This window comes from Rattus norvegicus, chromosome 17 (assembly GCF_036323735.1).
Source record: "Rattus norvegicus strain BN/NHsdMcwi chromosome 17, GRCr8, whole genome shotgun sequence".
NCBI classification, from domain to species: domain Eukaryota; kingdom Metazoa; phylum Chordata; class Mammalia; order Rodentia; family Muridae; genus Rattus; species Rattus norvegicus.
Window position 1 is genome coordinate 19,044,640 of NC_086035.1, and position 20,550 is coordinate 19,065,189.

Here is a 20,550-nt window from a genome sequence, read left to right on the forward strand (position 1 = left end):
TGTCATAAACCAAGTTATCAGAAATCACGAAGATGCTGGTTACCTACCAATGGTCTTGAGAGAGAAGCCCACACAAAGGAGGGCATGTGACACCTAGTCAGAGGGAATGCAGGTGAGCCCATACTGATGGTGTCCATGCTAGAAGCACTTTGGAGGAAAGGGAGAGAGAGCACATCTAGATAGAAAGTATCTGGAACTGGGACACTGGGCAAGAATTAAGAATAGTCCACAAGGTATCCAATATATCTTTAATGGCTCTGGGTAGTGCAAGGAAAGGCAGCTGTGGGGAGAGAAAGGCAAGGGGATAGAGGAAGCTGGTGGATAGATAACACTGAGCCAAGTGGTCTGAGAGAGCAGGAGTTTGGAAAGCACTGGAAATGGTACCTTCAAGGTGACTGACATTTCCTCTGACCTTGTTTTGTAAATGTTCTGTCAGAGGGAGAGGCAGGGATGCGGGCAGTGAGGGCACTCTGGACTGCGTTTATATAACATCCTTATCAGGGTTCTGTCCTCCTGACCTTAGAAGAATCAAAAGGTTGAGCTTCACCACATCCAGGAAATGTGGCTCTTGAATGAGACTTGGGGATAGCTCAGTGGGTAAAGTTCTTGCTGTAGAGGTGTGAGGACCAGAGTTCAGATTCCCAGAATCCGCGTAAATGCAGGGTGGGCTCCGTGGGCCGCCTGTAATTCCAGTGTTCTAGAAGCCCAGATGGAACTCTTAGATATTTATACCAAGAAGCTCTGGACTCAATTGAGAGACCCTGCTTCAAAGAATAAAGTAGAAAGCGATTGAGGAAATCTCTCAACAGGAACCTCAGCTTCTATACACACACACACACACACACACACACACACACACACACACACACACACACACACACATCGCTGCACTGGTGGAGTCTGTGCACACACGTCCAAATGTGCATACGCCCAACCACATATGCCAAACACACAAGAATGGTAGAAAGGGATTTCCAAGTGTTTTAAAATTCCCTTTGAATCTCTAATGCATTGTTGTAAACATAATCTGCCCAATCAATGGTCTTTTGAGGTCCTTGACAAACATGACAAGTATTAAAAGGACTCAGGAGCTGGGGCTGTGGTACAACCATAGGATGTTGGGTACTTACTGTGCACTCACAAGCTCACAAGCTTTATCGTGTGTGTGTGTGTGTGTGCGTGCGCGCATGTGTGTGTTTTATGTACAGATGTTTGTGTGTGTCAGTGTATGTGAGAGTATGAGTGAGTGTGTGTGTGTTTTATGTGTATGTGTGCTGAGTGTGTATGTGAGAGTGTGAGTGTGTGTGTCTGTTTTATGTGTATATGTTTGTGTGTGAGTGTGTATGTGAGAGTGTGAGTGTGTGTGTGTTTTATGTACAGATGTTTGTGTGTGTCAGTGTATGTGAGAGTGTGTGTGTGTTTTATGTATATGTGTTTGTGTGTTGAGTGTGTATGTGAGAGTGTGAGTGTGTATGTCTGTTTTATGTGTATATGTTTGTGTGTGAGTGTGTGTATGTGAGAGTGTGAGAGTGCGAGTGTGTGAGTGTGTGTTTTATGTGTATATGTTTGTGTGTGAGTTTGTATGTGAGAGTGGGAGTGTGTGTGTGTGTGTGTGTGTGTGTGTGTGTGTGTGAGCGCATGCATGTGTGCGTAGATAGGATGAATGGACTAGATTTAAGTGATGGATATTTTGAGGACTACTGCCCTATATTATTTTTTGTTTTGTCTTTTATTGAGATCAGATCTCATTTATCCCAAGCCAGCCTAGAACTTCCTATAAAGCAAGGACGATCTTGGATGGTCATCCTCCTGCCTCTGCCTCCCTAGTCCTGGAATGTCAGACTTACACCACCATGCTTGGCTCACCAGATGCTGGTGATCAAAACAACAATGCTATGTATCCAGCCTTGGCCCGGGTTATGGCTTAGTAATTTAACCTCAGAGCATCTAGCGTGTGCGGTCTTATAATTTACAGTCAACACCTCCAGGGTGCTCCCTGAATTTATCCCAGCCTTTCAAATCCCTCTCATCCCTGTCTTAGCAGCCTTCCTTAATGAATATAGCCTCCCACCAAACACTGTGGCTCAGATATGGTGCATGCTTCTCCCTGTTTTGAAAAAATAAGAAGCAATATTTATCAGGCGCTTGCCTTTAAATCCATACTTTATTTACAGGAAGGCTTATGCAAGCTTACCAGCTTGATTGACTGTCTTTAAAAAAAAAAAAAATCCAACCCTTATCCTCCATCTTATTATCCTGTCTGGCTGTTCCTCTCCGAAGCTGTTTCTACTTATGTTTCCAAACTCATATGTTTTTTTCTAACTCTGTTTTAGACATTTTTTGTGTGTTAATTAGTAGCATCTGCTCCTTATGTCAGAAGACAACGTGCTTCCCTCCTACAAAGTGTCCAAATTGCAGGTTAAGTGGAAGCAGTCTTACTGCCTAAGCTGGTGCTACTGTTTGCTATTTTTAACTGGCAACAACTTACCTTCGGTCAGGCGTTGGGACTCGGGAAAGCTTAGCTGATTTCGGTTACAGCATGATTTATAAACGGCAGTGGGGTTTGTTGCTTTTTTTTTTTTTCATGATTCTCCCCTCCCCCTTTTTCTAATTCTAGTTTCTTCTGACTATGGGTGCTACCCCAATATGAGAAGTGTGAATCCGTTCCTTGGTGTCTACAGAGATAGGTCCCAGGACCTTCAGAGATACCAAAATCCCCAAGGCCTGCGTCCTATAAATAAAGCAGCAGAGGGTTTGCATAAACCCACACAGTTCCTGTTCTGTGCTTCACGTCGTCCTGAGGTGGCTCATACTGCCTAACGCTGTGCGAACGCTCTGTTATCTGTTGTGCCGTATCGCTTAGGGAGAGTGGCAGAAAAAACAGTCTGTAAATGTTCCCTATAGAGCATTTTTTTCCTGACAGTGTGTGTGTGTGTGTGTATGTGTGTGTGTGTACATGTGCGTGCGTGCGTGCGCGCACTCATGTGCGTGTAGAAGCAGGTGTGCATATGTGTGTGTGCACCTGTGCATTGAGGCCACAGGTCATCCTTGCTGTTTGACGCAGGGTCTTTTACTGGAATGGGGCTTGTTGATTTGGCTGGGTTGGGTGACTTTTGAGCCCCAGTGATTCTGCTGACGCTGCCTCCCCAGTACTGGAGTTCTGAGAGTATGATAGCATGCTTAGGTTTTTACGTGAACCTCGTCCTTGCGCTTGCATAGGGAGCTCTTTACTAGCTGAGCTATCTATGCCCTCAGTTCCTGCCTATTTTTGGTCCTCTCTTGCTCGAACCCATGGGCTCAGAGCTCCACAGATGCAGACTTCTGCTAGTGTGGATGAAAACCATGCTCTTCATTGTTTTGTGATGGACTGTACCCTATTGAGAGTAAGAAGCTTGTGCCTTTAAACAGAAATGCTTTCCTTCCGACACAAAAACCACTCTGGATTTGAATTGAGGCAGAAGTCAGACGTGATGCCTCCCCCTTTTGTATTCTGTGCGTCTGTGTCAGCGAACAATGCCGATGTCTTCATTCACTCGTTTAAATAACTAGAGGGACAATAGGCTTTGCATTTTGTAGAATCCAAAGGCTTTGAAAACAACTTGTTCTCCCTCCTTTCTACTGAAACCATGTTGTCTGAATCCTCTATTGCCAACTAAGGATTTTTTTTCCCCCTCATTATTTTGAAAAATCCAAACAAATCATGGTGGTTGCTTCCCTTAATGTTCGTACTTTTTCTCACTGAGCATGGTAGCCCGGACCCTGCCACAATTCTGCCCTCTGTAAAAAAAAACAACAACAACAAAACCAACCAAAAAAAAAACCATTAAATGGAAAATTCCAGACGTAAACGACTCAAAGGTTCCAACAAGCTTTATCACAGCAGGCTGTTCTATTTCATTATTAGTTATTGCTAATTTCGTACTGCACCTAATTCATAAATTCAAATTATCACCCCATGCTGGCTGGTTAATTGTTCACTTGACAGAAGGTAGACTTGCCGGGGAGATGGCTCCTGAGCATCCTGGTGAGGGATTATCTTGATGGTGTTAATCGATCAGGGAAGACCCATCTTAATGATGGGAAGGACGGTTCCCTGGACAGGGATCCTGGGCTGTCACACTGAGGAGAGGCAACTCAGCTGCAGTGTGCACTCCTCACATTCTTCTCTGACTGTGGGCATGACGTGACTGTCTGCTTGGAGCTTCTGCTGACTTGACTTGCCCGAGATGGTGGGCTAGTCCCTGAACCTTGGGCTGAAGGTTTCCATTTTTCCCTTTCCTCATTAAATTATTTTTGGTCATAGTAATTAAATACGAAAGGGTGTTGTTGGCAATGTACACATTTCAGGCATCCATTGGGGGTCTTGGAACGGAGCCTTTGCAGATAAATGGGACTGTGTGTGTGTGTGTGTGTGTGTGTGTTTGTGTGTGCGTGTGCCCGTGTGCCCACATGCATGCAGATACATGTGTGTGGAGTGTGTGTGTATGTATCTGTGCCTGCATGCATACACATACATGTATGTGTGTGAGTATGTCCATATGCATGCATATACATGAGAGAGAGAGAGAGAGAGAGAGAGAGAGAGAGTGTGTGTGTGTGTGTGTGTGTGTGTGTGTGTACATGTGTGTAAAGCTGAGGACAGAACAACCTCAGCTGTCTTTCTTCCCTTGGATCACTTACCAGCTTTTTGTGTCATCAAGATCCAGGAGTTTTCATTGGCGTGGCACTTGTCAAGTAAGCTACACTATGTGACAGTGTGCCCTAAGGATCTGTTTGCCTTCCTCCCCAAGTATTGGGATTACAAGTACTTTTTTTTTTCTTTTACCCGCTTTTTGTTTGATTGGTTTGTTGCTGTTGCTTTAATAGATTCTGGGAATTGGATGGAACTCAGGCTTCCTCTTTGCAAGCCAGGTACTTTACCAGCCCAGCCAGCTCTCAGGACCAGCACTGTGGTTTAAATACCAACTTCAGCATGTAAAGGAGGACACTTAGCCTGGAGGAACACATAGCGGAGTGTTTTTGAGTATCCTATATCCCGTCCGATAAAGAAAATGGAGCCTGTCGTGCCAGGTTAAGGATTTTCTTCAACAGCAAGAAATTTCCCCTTCATCCTCTCTGACAGTTACTCAGACTGTATATGGTGTTTAGGGACGTCCAAGGAGAAATGTAGAGGTCAGGGGAAGGTTGATGGAGATGCTCACGACTGGTTCATCTTTTGTGCTAAGGGTAGGTTAACAGCACCTTGTAGTGGAAAGCCGAAACTTCAGGCATGCACTTCCTAGATAGGAAATAAGGTTATCTTCTACCTGTCTGTTAGACCCTGTGTCCTGAGGTTGCACAGCCTCCTGAAACAGTGCCACGAGCTAGCAATGAACTGTGCAGAACTGTGCAAACATTTACATCTATGGAGTCTATTTTAGACACACACCATAGCGTTCCGTCTTGGAAAGGATATTCCATGACCTTTGCCCCATCCTCCTATTGGAGCAAGTCACACTTTCTAATCATCACTCAAGTGGAGAATGTCAGCAAGGCATGAATGTCAAGACACAGGGCCACTGGAGACCCCTTGGCAGAAGCCTATGACACTACCAGTGTTGTGATTTGTGTCTCCCACCCTATGCCCATGAATATGTATAATTTCCTGATCTCCCTGTAGTCTTTCCCAGCCTGCTTAGAGGCAGCTCTGATCTCAGACATGATTAGATTAGGAACTAGGAGGAAGCCTCGATTCTTCCTCTCACACAATTTGTCAACTTGACTCTGTAAATGGGTGTAGAACTCTGCCAGTTCTGGACGCAGGACTGTGCACGAAGGAGGCCAGTGCTCTCTCACTAAGCTGCGTTGCTAATTCAACCCAGACCCTTTTTAGATAGGCTCTCATTAAGAAACCCTAGCTTTCCAAATAGTCGGCATTCTAGGTCTGCACCCCGAGACCTGGCTCTCTCATGGCTCTTGGTAATAAATGGCTCTGTGTTCAGCCTTGGGCTGTGACTGTCCTTCCCGTAAGCATCGGAGTGATCTCGAATATATAAGACCAGGCATTACACACTCTCTTCCCTCTTTAAAGTAAAACTCAATATCTTTGCAGTTGCCTGTGAGGGTTTTTATGCTTATGAAGTTATTTCTGTGCTTTTTAAATTTTGTGAAATATACTTATAGATAAGAAATACCACACGTGTGACACTGTGACAGCATGGATACATGTTTTGTGGTTCATCTAAAATTCAGGTTTTTTTTTTTTTACTTTAGTTTTTATTTTTTGTGTTTTGTATGAATGTGTACTATATATGTGGGTACCAAAGAAGGGCAGAGGAGGGCATCCGATCCGATCCCTAACAACTGGAGTTAGCAGACAGTTGTGAAAGCCACCACAAATGGGTGCTGGGAATTAGGCTCAGTCCTCTTAAAGGGCAGGAGGAACTCTTAACGGCTGAGCCATCTCTCTAGCATCTTACTTTATTTTTTGAAACACAGTCTCATTATGTAGCCCACATTGGTCTCTTTGTCCTCTTGTCTCCACTTGTCAAGTACTGGATATTATAGATCTGTGCCAGCACAGCAACCTTAAGTTTAGTTTCCATTCTGGATATAATAAAGTATTTTTGTTGTTGTTGTTCTTTCTAAGTGAACAGCTACTTTCTCCGGTAGCATTATTAAATCAACTACCTTTTCACCACTGGCTAAAGATTCCACCATGGATCTCTTTTGTTTCTTCTTGTGCCGTCTATGTGTAGTTGTTGCATTGCGAAGACACACCTAAGGGCTCAAATAAGTCACAAAGGATGCAGTTGTATTTGTAGAGATGGGGTGGCACTAGAATGTTCAAATTATCTGCAAAGCAACGTGAATTATAAATCACGGTTAATTTTAGGAAATTTTACCGGATACATTAGGATTCAATTCTGCTTAGGAGGCTAAGACTTTAGTTGAAAAATTTATCCAGCCAGATCAAGGTTGGCAAGCAAGTTTCACAGTTGGCAAGGTTTATTGCATTTGGCTTATATTGACATAGCAAGGGTGCTTATGACCCTCCAGAAAAGTATCCCCCAAATGCCTATGCAATCTGAACACCCGCTAGAGGCCGGTTTCCATCCCCATGGCTTCTCATCAAATACTCAAACATGCCCACTGATAGGCTTCTCCTCCCCTCTCCCCTCCTACCTCCCCTCTCCCCTCCTACCTCCCCTCTCCCCTCCTAGCTCCCCTCTCCCCTCCCCTTCCCTCCCCTCCCCTCCCCTCTCCCCTCCTACCCCCAATTCCGGGACTCTGACCATATTTATGTCTCATTTTATTTTGTATTATTGTTGCTTTTCTTTATTTTTTTTGAAAAAGCCTCATGTATCAGACTGGCTTCAAAATCACTTTGTAGTCAAAGATGGCCTTGAACTTTTGATCCTCCTGCCTCTACCTTCTGAGTGCTGGGATTATAAGCCTGCGCCACCATATCCAGTTTATGCACCACTGGGGATAGGACTAAGAACACCAGGCAAGCAGTGGACTAACTAGGCTTCACGCCCAGCCCCTTTATTTGTATTTACAGCGACACCAACCAGCAGACAAGAGCAATTTGTCAATGAAGTTAAACTCAAGCTTGTTTCTTTTGCTGTTGGCAGTGAAGGGTGTGGTGGGGAAAGGAAGCAGGCTGGGTTTCCTTTGTCCTCGAACTGGGGATGTGGCTCCATGGCGGAGCACTTACCAGCATGTGTAGAGCCTAGGGTTTCATCCCAAGGAAAACAAAACCGTTACCTTGTTCCTGGAGGTGCAGCGCTGAGTGTGGAAGCCAGGGCCTCCTCTGTCTATGAGCATTCACTCTACCCCTGAGCTTCCCCTCAGCCCCTGCTTAGGAAGTTTCTGCTTAAAAGGACTTTCAGGGGTTTGCCGTTGCTGCTTTAGATAAAGTGTTACTATACAGCCCTGACTGGTTCGTTGCTCACTACCTAGCCCAGGTAGAACTGAGCAGAACTCACAGTAGTCCTCCTGCCTCAGCCTCTCTATTGTTTTCTGGGATTATAAGTAAGTACTACATTGTCCAGCTTGGTGGTGCTCTTTTGTGACCCATTCCAGTGTGTATAATTGAGGATCGGCAGAGAATCATAAAATGAATCCTTTTTAATTCCATCCCCAGTGGGATGTGGAAAATGGAAACTGCTGTTCCCTTGGATGGTGTCTGTCTGTCTGTCTGTCTGTCTGTCTGTCTGTCTCTCTCTCTCTCTCTCTCTCTCTCTCTCTCTCTGTCTCTGTAAATTGAATGAGCACTGCTTCTCCTGTCTCCAGATGCATGGCGTTGGTAGCCAGCGAAAGTCCCCTTCTACCTCCCCGATCCCCCACCCCCTCTCTACATACAAATGGATTTTGCTCACAGACAGGTGACAGCAATATAATCCAGAAATGAAGTTCTTTGTTAAGGACAAAAGCAAATCTGAAAATTGAGCTCTGTGCATTAATAGAAATGTTAGGATGCCGGGTGAGCTTCTTTAGTTTAAAGCCACTCTCTATTACATTAGATGATTTTAATATCCTTTAAAAGTCAAAGAGAGCCGAAGGCAGTACTCCAGGACTATAATCCCAGTGCTTGGGCGATACACTGGGCTACACTAGGAGACAGGGGCCAGCTTGGGCTCTCAGGCAAGACTGTGTCTCAAAAGAAAATAAAAGCGAAAGAACTAAATGAGTCGATTAACGTAAAAGAGTTCAACCCAAAGTCTAGTCAGGAGCCCTGACTCACTTCCTGTGTCCTTAAGATGTGGATGGCTCTCCAGAGTGGGTGGGAGATTCATTGTAGAAGTTAAACGAAGTGACAGAGAATTCGTCTAATTCTAAAAGACCCAGAGAGAAAGTTGGTGGCCGTGAGAGCGAAAGCAGGAGCTATTTTTAGTTTCAAGAAAAAAAAAAGTTTGATGGCCCCCTAATAACTTGAGAGACCAAGGCCCTCTCCCTTTTCTCCTCCAAATTCCAAGACAGTTTTTCTTTGAACTTAGAAGCTCATCTTGATTTCTGTCAGTGTTACTACTACATACTGCCTCCCCCAACAAGGGGGTAAGTTACATTCAAGAGAACTGCCCAGAAGAAGAATGGTTCTCTTATAACCCCACCTTCTGTGGTATCCATGTCCTCTAGACATTTCTGTTTCCTGTCACATGCATTTCCAGACTGGACATGCACTGTGTGGCACTGAAGCCCGATTCACTTGGTTGAGTGTTGACCGAGAGCCCCCCCCGCCCCCACCGTTTCTGTCTCTTGGCCGTTGGAATTGGGCACATGGATCTAAGCAGATGCCCCTGGAAGTCCTCTTAGAAAATGTCGACTTTTCCATAGAGCAGTAACCTGTAAAGTCTATCAAAGAGTCAGTTGTGGACTGGGGATGTTGGGAGTGTTTGCTTGGTATGCAAGATACCCTGGGTTTGATCCTTAGCACAGCATAGATTGAAGAAGGTAATGGACAGAGGGGGATTGTCCTTAGCTCAAGGTCATCCTTAGCTCAAGGAGTACTTGAGACAAAGTTTGCAGGAGAACAAAGAGTAGTGTTAGTTATCCCAATGATCTAGGTGTACACGTGAGGATGGTAGCTTTCTTGGTCATCCCGGAAGCCCTTCTGAGATTCTTAAAGTTTATTCAGACATTGCCTTAGCTCCCTTACATTCTAAAATGGAAACTGGTAATGAAGAACAGATCCGTTTACACTATGGACAACTGCAGGGGCTGGGGAGAATCGCATTTCATCCATACTGTGCCTGGGGGGAGCCATGACACAAAGACCAAAACGTGGGAGCTGAAATAGGTTGAGAGGGATGATCTGGGGCCTGGCCCTGGGTTGCTTCCATTCTGCGTTAGAGACCATGTTTTGTTCAAATTTGAGCCAAACAAAATAGGTCATTGAGACCCTCTTGGGGGCTCTTTGTTGTTATTTTGTGTTTTTGTTGTCGTTTTGAGGTCCATTCCTATTCTCTTGTTATGTGGCCCTGGCCACCTCCCAACTTGCAAGGAAGACTACCCTAGCCTCAAATCTGTGGCGACCTTTCGACTGTAAGGACTGCAGCCGAGGTTCACTGTGCTGGGCTCTTGGGGGCTCAGCTTTAGTTCTGATGTCTGCCCACATGTTGCCTGGACACACTAAGTCTTCTTATAAAAGTTGGGAGAGGGGCAGAGTGTCTGTCTTCAGGATCTCTCCTCCAACATCCAGAACTACAGCTAGAGCACGATGTAGCCACCATCCTCAGAACTGGGTGACAGCCCTCCCGCAGGCCTTCAAAATAGACAGGGGACAATGACTGCAAAGTTGAAACAATTAAAGGGGAGGGGGCGCACCAACTCCTTTGAAGTTGACCTCCAAACTCTCAAGCTGCCACAGTCAACAAAACAGTAGTGTTTAACCATGGTTCAGGAGAAACTGGAACCGTACCTGGGGACAAAAGGATTTTAATACAGCTTATGAAGGAAAAGAACTTTCCAGAATGAGCTGTATGTTAGGCGGTTCCAGTGTAGGCCCCATCAGCTGTTGCCAGACGGGGTGAGGACTCATGAATACCTTTACTGTTCATTTCATACCTACCATGTACAGTGATTAGCGTTTCCCACCCTGGGAGGAGATGGTATTTATCAAGTTTATCAAGAGGCAGGTGGGGGAAACCCATCAACTAGCTATGCACAGCGCAAAATGGAAATTTCCTTTCTCTTGCTATCATTTTCCTGTTCTATCCTAAAAGCTCTGTATTAAAAAAAAATAATATTTGCTCATCAACCACATGAATGTTCATTCAAGCATGAGTGAGCTTGAAAGCAGGAAGGTTTTGGAGTAAGTTACCCCATTGCCATTGGTATTTACATGTCTTTAATCTCATGTGGAGTGTTTATTTGGTGTGCTGGGATCTTTTTATGAATAAGATACATGGCTATCCCCCCCATCCCCATAGCTCAAGCAGTAAGATAGTCTTGAAAATATTTTCATGACAAAGAGCCAAGAAAGTAGCCAGATTAACTTATTAGGTTCATTTCTAAACTTTTCAGGATAGCGTTTTTAAACACAGAAGCCCCCTGTGTAGCCTTTGCTGGTCTTGAACTCCTGATCTTCCTGCCTCTACCTCCTGAATGCTGGAATTCTAGGCGTACAGCATCACACACAGCAGTCTCAGACTGTAACAGCCTGGAGGAGTGATTTTAAAAAAGCAACAACAGCAGAAAATGTTCTCTACTTTCTACCCTTGATACCTAGAAGGTATTATATTTCGTTATTCAAACCTGAAGACTCTTTCCTTTACTGCATTCACTTGGTAAACTTGATAGTTTGCGAGCACAGGTCTACTGGGAATACTGTCTTGCCCAGCATGGTTCGCTTTATTCATATTCATATTCATATTCTCTCTCTCTCTCTCTCTCTCTCTCTCTCTCTCTCTCTCTCTCCCCCCCTCGCTCTCCCCCTCTCCCCTCTTCCCTCCCTTCCCCTCTCCTTTTTATCCTTTCCTTTTTCTTTTCTTTCTTTTCCTCTTCTCTCTCTTTCCCCCCCCCCCCCTCTCTCTCTCTCTTCCTTCCTTCCTTTCCAGTATTTTAGGGCACCACTGTAGAGAAGATTGTGATAGCTTTGTTCAGCTGATGGACACACTTGTTTGACATATAAGGTAGACATTGAGAACGCCCAGGGATTTCCCCTGCATAATCACCAACTGCTTGAAGTGGCATTTTCCACTCTGACTTGCTGTTTGGTTTTGTTAGATTGCAGCATCCTGGAACGGAATGAAAGGATCTGTGCAGAGACGGCAAAAGTCGGGTTACAGTAGACCCTGAGCAAAACAGAGTGGACTCCAGCCTGCGTGGATGATCTTGAAACAGGAATGGTTTGGGGTAAGTCACCCCACTGGGGTTGGCGTTTACCTGTTTTAAATTCATGTGGAGTATTTATTTGGTGTTCCGGGATCGGTTAGTGAATAAGATGCATAGCTATTTTCCCCCCATAGCTCAAGCAATACGACTTCAGGGCAAGACACATGTGGTTAGGAAAAATGAAACAAAACCAACAAATGAACCAACCAAAAAAAAAAAAAAACCCAACAAATAAGAGCAAGAACGACAGCATCAGCACCCACACAACTCTCACACAGACAGTAACTAATCCGTGTGCTCCATAGGGTCCATTTTAGCCAAATTCATAAGGGATCAACCAACCCTACAGAGGAGTGTAGCTATCTGGTGATACCTTACACAATACCATAATCAATATTGGACCAGCAAGGAGGAGCTGGCATCAGTCGTTTCCAGACCACATTCAACAAGGGCTGCCTGTGTAACCTGTAAACATGGCGTACGATAGGCTCAGTTGAAAGATGTATGTGGTATGTCATTTATGATCAGGATGGCTAGTATTTCCTTCATAGCTTTTGGTCTGTTCTTCATGTTGGCGACCTTTTGGTCCTCACTCCTGTTTTTCTCTAAAATTTATAATACGTGGTTGCGAAATATAGTGACCATCTTGGCTGTAGAACGTAGACCTTGGTCCTTTTGTTTATTGGTGCTCTTGGTCCCCTGAGTGACAGTCTTGGTCTGAGTTACAGTCCAAGAATTCTAAGCTTTAAATATGTATTTTTTTTTAAAGAAAATATCCAAACGATAGACAGAAACAATATAGGTTTCTCAGGATGCCTTTTTGGCTTCTTCCCCAGAAGTAATCCTCAGATCCCAGCCTGTTCATCTCCACCTATGGTGGAGGGTATTGGGAGAGCACAGCACCTGCTATGACTGCCCCCTAAAAGTGGGTGTGTCCTACTGATCTCCCTGGCCTCCTGCAAATTGAAAACTCAATGCCTTCTAGTACAGTTGAATAACTGTGGTCTCCCATTCTCTCCGGTGGAGTTTATTGGGTGCCTGGGGCAAACTATCATTTGCAGGGAGTTAGGGAGATCATCCTAGGAGCAATTATAGAAGAAAGGGTCCAGTCCCTAAGAGGCGCATCTCTACTGTCTTTTGGTGAAGCAGTAGACTTTCAGATTCGGTGGTTAATAATTTAACTCCCTTGTGACATTAAAAAAGGGGTGTTTCATGAATTTTGTATTAAAATAAACAAGACTAGGGTCTTTTAAATTCTTGTCCTTCCTTTTTTTGTTTTTCTTTCTATTGAGGTCCCAGATTTTTATCACTGTGTGGCTGACAGAGTATAAGCTGTTTCACTCCATGGAGCCTCAACCTTTGTTTTCCATTGAGAAGAAGGTTCTGGTTTTCTTTCTTGCTAAACATCTCCTTCCTGAAAGCTGAGCTGTGAACAGCAGTCCAAATGACGGTCACACGTCATTCTTGTTAGCAGCTGGCTGTCTGCCTTGGAGTGGCACATTTTTCGGGTTTCATAACAGCGTTTTCTCTCTCTAACAAATGCCAAGTTTTGAGGATCAGGAAACCACGTGAGTTCTGAAGAGTGACACTGTTGACTGGGTGTGATCTGGAGACACCAGGTTATGACTGCCCTGGGTAGAGCGTCCTTCCTGTCTGGTGGGGCATCCTAGCCTGTATCTTTTCCCCCATATGTCTACTGTGTGCGGTGGGCCGTAGGAAATCACAAACCTGCTGAAGAAGACATTTGCTGGGGGTTATCTGTGGACAAGGCTTGCTCTCCAGAACTCAGGCTCTTATAAGTTCTTCCTGAGATCCCAGATGGCTAATGAATAATGTCTGGGACCTCCAGGCACGACCTAGAGCTGTGTGTTTGCTGGTACCCCATTTAGGTTGCAGCCAGCTGTAGGATAGGACCCATGTCACAGGCCAGGGTTTCTCAATGGTGGTCTCATCTCAAGACCTCCTATTTCTGATTCACCAGGATGTGGTTATAAAGTCAAAGACCCAGTGACACCAGGCTGAAGCAATCAGAATTTCTGGGGGTGGGGAAGCTCAAATGGCTTGCCCCGCCTAACTCTTTGCCTACTGGAGTTTCAAACAACTGTCTAGAGACTAATGGTGAATAGTTCTCCTGTCCTCCTGCCCACAGCAGAACCTGCAGGTCTGAGTACAGTGAAGGTTCCGACGAAATGCTCCCTTATTGATCTAGGCAACCTTCACCAGAGTCACATTCACCTTTTTGATTTATCAATTTTTAATGACAAAAAACTGAGGGATCCTGTCCACCATTTTGGGGAAAGGAAGTCAGTATATATAAACTCTCGGAGACCCAGTTCCAGCTAAACATCCTCTACCCCCAAGCTAGAGGCTCTTGGACAACACTCTAGTGTCTCTTTCTTCTGTCCCTTGTAACAGCAGCTCCTGCTGAGGTCTGGTATAAGGGGACATCTGCTCGCTCTGTGCTGGGCAGCTGGAGGAGAGCCACAGAAGGGCAGCCAGCTCCCAAGGCCATATCAGCTGCCCTCAGCAGTTTATTCTGAGTTGTATCTCTTTCAGCCGTTGGGACTTTCAGGTGGTCAGACTGAGTGGCGGGAGAGCCATCCTGTTAGGGAAAGAGACCCAAGTTAAGCCCCAGTGGCCATACACCAGTGGCAGTGGCAGAGTCTGGGTTTGAATCTGACGTTAACAGACTACAGTGATGACATCTGGCTCCTCTTCCTTCTGCCCTGCCACCCGTCCCGGAACCATGGGGTAATCAACCTGGCTTTGCATGACTCCAAAGAAATCTGTGGTGGCCAAGCTTCTGGCAGAACTCCTCAGTGGTTTGCCTGCTGCCCTAGTAGAAATGATAATACCCTCCTCGTTCTATGAAGGGCTGATGGGGCCCATCAGGATGGACGAATCTATTAAGATGACCATCGCTGAACGGATAATGAGAAAGGCAAACCCGGTTTCTCCTACTGTCTATTCGGAGGCAGAACACATCGTTGTGCATGTGTGCAAGCAGAACAACTCACTCTGATGGCGTCAGGTGGGGTCAGTCCTGCAGCGCTGCCAGGGTGATGAGTTGCTTCACCAGGCTTCCGGCCCACCAGACACAAGGCAGGATTCCCTGCACCTGCCTCCTGGGTTTGAATGAGTTTGCTAGATTTGACTCGCAGATTACAAGGTAATACTTTCCTTTGCTGTGATAACACGGCTGTATGCCGCTGCTGACTGTACTGGCATGTTATAAGTGGCATTGCAAAGAAGAGGGTGGGCGCTAGGATGAAGAGCGGAGGGAGGGAGGGAGGGACGGAGGAAGAGAGGGAGAGAGAGAGAGAGCGAGGGTGTAGAGCCTCAGCATTCTCTGGGTGGGCAAAACTATAGTATCCTTAAACTCGGCCCTTTGAGTTTTATGGAGGCCTCCTTGTGTAAGTATACCTATAACCTCATTGGCCACTGACATCAACGCAGTCCCCGGCTCCTCTGAGACTAGGAGATAGGCTAAATGACCTGACCTGTAAATCTAACCTTGCTGTGTCCCACACTGAAGCTGGGGAGATATCAAGTCAATTAATCAAAGGACATTGGTTACTTCTAAGAGTTTTAAGTGTTGTAAGCCAGGAAAATGGAGACCAATAGCAAAGGCCTATTTCACGATATCGTAATTTACCAAGTGCATCTCATTTGTTTTTGATGCTGGTGTCATGCTCCCTACCCATAATCCCAGTGTCTAGGAGACCAAGACAGAGATTGCCTTGGCTATCTAGCTTAAGATCAAGTTTTAAAATAAAAACAATTTACAACCCCTTCTTCACCTATTACTTAGCCACGGTTTTGCCTGTAGAAGGCAGGCTGTTCGTGACTTAAGTTTGCTTGAGAAAACACACTCAAGGGCAGTGATGGAAAAGCAGATACTCCCAGGTGTCCATTACAGCTTTCGTTTTGGTGCTGGGATGGACTCGGGGACCGAGTACATGTTAAACAGGTATTCAGCCACTGAGCTACACCTTTTTGTCCTTTCATCCAATTTAGGAGATTAGTAAGAGAAAAGTGAAACAGGGTAGATTCTCCTCACATTCTCTAAGTACAGGCAAACGGGTGTGGGCTCCCAAAGCAAGGCCAGCAGCAGAAGAGACTCTTGAGCATGAATGTCATGGAGACCAGGCTGGATCTCTCTGTGTGGCTTTTCTCATTCATGTGGGCATAGTTGTGAGAGCTGTGATGCGAAAGGGAAGTGCCCTGGATGGCATCTGCAGGGCAGAAATGTCTAGTTTGCATACATACACTTAAGCCCTTCTTAAAAGACTCTCAGGTAGAAGAATAACCAATGAAAGGAAATGTAAAACGTGGGGTTTTGTCCTACTAGCAGGCTGTGTAGCTGGCAATGGGTGGCCTAGAAGTCATTATGTAGACCTTGCTGGCCTCAAACTTCTCTGTCTGCATCTGACTCTCAAGTGATGGAATGGCAGGTATGTACCGCCATAGCTAGCTAGCATTCCTGAGTTGGGGGGGGGGTGGGTGTCCTTTAATGGTGGATAGCATGTATCCTTTTTAGAAGCCACCTTTCTTTATAAGTGGGCAAAAGAAAAGCTGATCTTGTAAGCAGAGCATCTGCCCGGTTAGAACCCATGTGGCTTGGGCCTCTTGCCACAAAGTGTCCTTGAGAGCTGTCCAATTTCCAGAGCGGCACTCATCTGAGGTACTGCTTTGGGAAAGCAGGTGTTAGTAGGAAAAGATCCACTGGTAGCCAAACACACCTATAATCCCAGCATTTGGAAGGTTAAGGCAGAAGAATTACCATCAGTTTGGAACGAGCTTGGGCTTTCACAGTGAGTTTAAGGCCAGTATAGGCTACAGTGTAAGAAACTCAAAAGACAAAACGAGAGACAATATGCTCACCACTCTTACTACAGGCGTCCTTAGAAAGTTCTAGAAGTGTTCCAGCTTAGAGGAGATCGGTGCCACACACACCTAAGCCAGTGTTCTGGAAAGCAGGACCTAGATTCTGTCAGATGTGTTAGCACTCACTCTTCTAGCCGACGACATCACGAGCTTCTGATTGCAGAAGTCCTTCTGAGAAGCTTGCGTGGGTAAGTCTAGCTTTGAGCAAAAGCATACTACATTAGGAAATGGTATGGGTTTGCTTAGAGCAGGCATCAGTGAAGCAGGTGTTGATTGATTTGATGGGTCCTCTTCTTTACTGACAATCTGAGAGCTTTGAAGGGAGGTATTTTCTGTCCATCAAAAGAAATTAGAATTTTAACTACTGCTGCTGGCGCAGATAGTGTTGAAAGAAATTGGGAAAGCCGCATCCTGTTACTTCACATGCTTTCCTTGGTGTGTGTGTGTGTGTTTGTGTGTGTGTGTGTGTGTGTGTGCGCGTGCGTGCGTGCGTGCGCGCGCGCGCGTGTGTGTGTGTGTGTGTGTGTGTGTGTACATAAACGCATGTGTGTGCACATTGTCTGTCCATGTCTCTGTATATGGTGTGCTGTGTGGCAGGGACTTCACTCTGTGCCAGTGAATTAGACCATTAACATTCCCATCTCTTCAGACCCGGAACTCACTCACTTCCAGATCCCCTTCAGATGGCTCCAATCAGAAATCCCACGGACCCCCTTGAACTTGACCTTGAGGCTAAGTATAAAGTTGAAGCTGTCACATTCGCTTTTCCCTGGCTTCTCATTTAGAGACACAGATCAGTCGGCAGCTTGAACCCTGTCTGCTGCTGGACCCCTAGTCTTCCCATCCGCTCGCAGCACTGCGGTTTCTCCTGTGGGATGATTTGCAGTTTGCTGCCTCCTCCCCTCCCCAGCCCGTGCATCAGGCTGATCGCTTGCCCTGGGCTCCTGTGGCACCTTCCAAAAGGAGCATTCTTTGCTGCTGCTGTTGGTGCATCCTGAGATAGGAGCTCACGAAGCACAGGCTGCCCTCCATCCTGATCCGTCTGAAGCCAAGGATGACATTGAACTTGTGATCCTTCTTCTGTTTCCCAGGCACTGGGATTCTGTTTGTCTGCCTGGGTCTGGACTTTATGCAGAACTGAGGACTAAGCGCAGGGCTCCCTAACACACTAGGCAAAGCCTGGACCACCGGCCAGATCTACAGCACTTACTCCTATTTCTCAAAAACTGTGAAAAGATGTTCCTGACTAAACCGTTTTATGGAAATGCTTGGATCTAATGTTAAATTATTTAAACTAAACAACCTAGGTTAAACTTAACAACAGATGCAGCCATGTCTGCTCCCTTGTAAGCATCTTTGTGAAGTTCCTAGAAATGGCCTTTCTAGCATTTCCGTGACATCCAAGATGATAGCCCCCAAGCTGGGACCCAGGTTAATGGGACTTGCTGTACCGGCAGCATCGCGGGACTGTGTGGGATTTTTAAAGCGGATTTAAAAAGTCAAGACTGGATAACATTAAAAAGGTTGACGTAACATTTTCAGTTTTGAAAGGCTACCCTGCTCCAGGAATATGCTTGATGCTTCCCCCCCCCCCCTCTATTTCTAAGAATTCTATTTGGCTAAAATACCGAGAGAGAGAGAGAGAAAAAAAAAAAAAACTTGGCTTAAGTAAATGAAAGGTCATCTCCAAAATTAATGTCTATTCTCTGAGCATTCCTTTATAAAGGAAAGCAGGATGGATTATTTTTTTAAAAATATATTACGTTGAAAATGTCCCTCAAAAACCTCACTTTTTATATCATAATCAAGACATTTAGATTTTTTTTTTTTTTTGGCAGTGAGTCTACGAGGCATGTTATATGTCTTTAGTATTATTTCTATTTATGTGTGTGTATACCTGTATGTAGATGTCCTTGAAGCTAGCTAGAGTTACAGACAATTGGGGGAACCCTTTCCCGGGATTGAACTTGTGTCCTGTGGAAGAAGAGGAAATGTTCTTAACCACCGAACCATCTCCCCGGCCTCCAGTTGCATGTCTTTTAAGCTCTATCTTCGTATTGGGGTGGGGAGGGCTGCGCTCAATTCTCCAGGATACACAACAGATTTTTTCTATTAATTCTTTAGTTGGTGTCAGTGAGTGGGGAAGATAAATTCCACCTTGCAACTTGTCAAGTGTCGTTTTTGCATGATGCTCTGATGCAGTCTTCAGTCTCTTTGTCTATAAAATCAAGACAAAAGGTGGCCTGTTCCCGGATTCACGAAGGGGTCAGTCTTCCCGTGCTGATTATAGACTGACTCGGACACATACAATATCATTCTGTAGCATGTCATAGAATCTGACACTTGCCTGTCCTGCACAGGTAATGTACTAAAACTCAGAAGTTTCAGTTTTCTTTTTCTCAATGTTTTTATTAAAGTTTATTTACTTTGTGTGGACGCACGCACGCACGCACGCACGCACGCATGCACGCACGCACGCACGCACGCAGCACAACTCCAGAGTGCAGGTCAGAGGATAACTTGCAGGGATTAATTCTCTCCTGTCACTGTATAGGTCCCGAGGCAGGGATTAATTCTCTCCTATCACTGTATAGGTCCCGAGGCTTGAACTCAGGTCACAGGCCTTGGCAGCAAGCACTTTTACCTGCTGAGCCCTCTTGCCAGCCCCAAACATCTTACTTTTCTTCCCCCAGATTGCATTCAGTTGAACTCCAGACCTTTAACTTGGTTCAAAGATGGCTCAGGAGACCCAGCCTGACTGGGTCAATGAGCTCAGACTTGCATATTACCCCTTAGTTATTCTCTGGTGCTCTGATGCACTGTCCAGTGGCTAAGGGCTTCCGTTACCGTCCATCATGTGTGAGGAGACACTGAGTCTTACACTACCCTGTTGTGATCTTGAATGCCTCATGCTGAACACATGGGAAGCCAGCAGACTCCTGCCATTGTCGTTACAGCGTCAGCTACTTCCCACTGTAGTAGGCTCTTGTCCAGAACTGCCCTCTGTGGACTGTCTAGACCAGTCTGTATGGTGACATTGGGACTGCAGGTGATCCAAGAATGCCTGGTGTCCTTAGCATAGACGAAAGCATCTCTGAGTGGGATGAGGTCCTGACTTCCATCTCTAGTTAACTCCCTCCCTAAAATTCCTGTTGTAGTAGCTTTGATTAGAGAAGGCAAGACAGAGAAGTGAGCAGGCTCTATGCATGAGGTACTGTCCTCATGGCTGTGGTAGAGTACTTAATAAAATCAGCCTAAGGGCAGAAGGGCTTAATTTAGTGCACAGTTGAAGGGCACAACCCATTATGGTGATGAGGCCTGGCAGCCAGGTCAACTCACAGCTGAGGCAATGGGGGTCGACTGCATCCAGTCAGGAAGCTGAGGAGGTGACAATTAGCATTCCTCCCACTCCCTTTTATTTTGCTGAGGACCCCAGCCCAAGGAAGGGTGCCATCAGTGTTCCCAGAGGAGGGCTGTCTTCCCACCTCATTTAAGGTTCTCTGGAAACATCCTCATAGACATATCCAGAAGTATGTTTCCTAGGTGACTCTAGCTCCTGGCAATCTGGAAAAGGCCCTTGGCACATTGTCCTACCAGTTAGGGTTTACTGCTGTGAACAGACACCATGTCCAAGGCAGCTCTTATAAGGACAACATTTCATTGGGGCTGGCTTACAGGTTCAGAGGGTCAATCCATCAACATCATCAAGGTGGGAACATGGCAGCATCCAGGCAGGCCTGGTGCAGGAGCTGAGAGTTCTACATCTTCATCTGAAGGCTGCTAACAGAAAACTGACTTCCAGGCAGCTAGGAGGAGGGTCTTAAAACCCACACCCACCGTGACACA

At 45.6% G+C, this 20,550-nt stretch overlaps 1 protein-coding gene across 19 annotated transcripts in view; it reads left to right on the forward strand.

Moving 5' to 3' along the window:
- Atxn1 (ataxin 1) overlaps positions 1-20,550 on the forward strand; it is a 411,355-nt gene that overhangs the window by 101,243 nt on the left and 289,562 nt on the right. For 18 of the 19 annotated variants that reach the window (XM_039095353.2, XM_039095354.2, XM_039095351.2 and 15 more), the window contains one exon: positions 11,710-11,838. The gene's annotated coding sequence lies outside the window, so the exon portion shown is untranslated. Of the gene's footprint in view, positions 1-11,498; positions 11,616-11,709; positions 11,839-20,550 lie in introns of those variants that run through there. The other variant, XM_039095367.2, reaches the window with a different exon arrangement.